Below are 904 nucleotides of genomic sequence, written 5' to 3'. Positions count from 1 at the left end.
TCACAAAGTCCTTAAGTTAAACTTTTAACAGACATTAAAAGACTTTGTTAAAATGTAAATGTCCCATTGGGGTGAACAGCTTTTTAATTCAAAGACAATAAAAATGGAAATGTGCCAATATCACAATCATCCCTAACGTCTCCAGTCTTGTCCTGAGTATGAATGTGTGTGGGAAGTCCCCTGAGCCCTGGGCACATTCAGGCACGGGAGTTTACAGGCAAATCCCAGCCAAAAGACCCCAGAGACTCTGTCCTTAGTGGAAACAAGATGATGTCCCTGTCACAAACATTTTTCATTTCTCTCTAGCTCTAATCAGGGAAGTCCTTGTAGTCAGTCTGTTCTTGTCTTAATGTTTTGGAGCTACTACAATGTGATGCAAAAAGTATCCTCATTGTAGGAAAAATAGTTTCCTCCATTGTTACAATTTGTGAATACTCTGAGCGTGAAACAGATTTGTAAAAAGGAGATGCGGGGAGGTCTTGGCTTTTATAGGCAGAAAATCCTTGTGCCTCTTCTAAGTGACACTGCAAGGCCTAAAATGAAAAAGGGTATTTAATCCTCATGGAGGTGTGGGAGGGAGACAAAGAAAGAAAACTTGAGCTTTCCTCCTCCTTCACCCCTCCTCATCTTGGCCTGAATCTCTTGGAAAAGGAGTGAACTCAACTTGGTGAAATAACTCATTTGGAATATCAATTATCCATCAAAGGACATCCTGGACGTACTGAGCTGTCAGGAGGCTTGTCACTGCCACATGCAAGCCTTCAGAAGTTACATCTGAAGAGGGGAAATGTTGTTAGAAATCTTTCCCTGTATGACACACTGTCTCTCTTTCTTGCTCAAACAACCCTTAATTAGTTCTTTTTCTTCTTTCTTCTTCTCTTCTTTTTTTTTTTTAAATATGCAG

This window comes from Buceros rhinoceros, unplaced genomic scaffold (genome assembly GCF_000710305.1).
Source record: "Buceros rhinoceros silvestris isolate BGI_N320 unplaced genomic scaffold, ASM71030v1 scaffold7410, whole genome shotgun sequence".
Taxonomy (NCBI): Eukaryota; Metazoa; Chordata; class Aves; order Bucerotiformes; family Bucerotidae; genus Buceros; species Buceros rhinoceros.
This window is presented reverse-complemented; position numbering follows the sequence as displayed.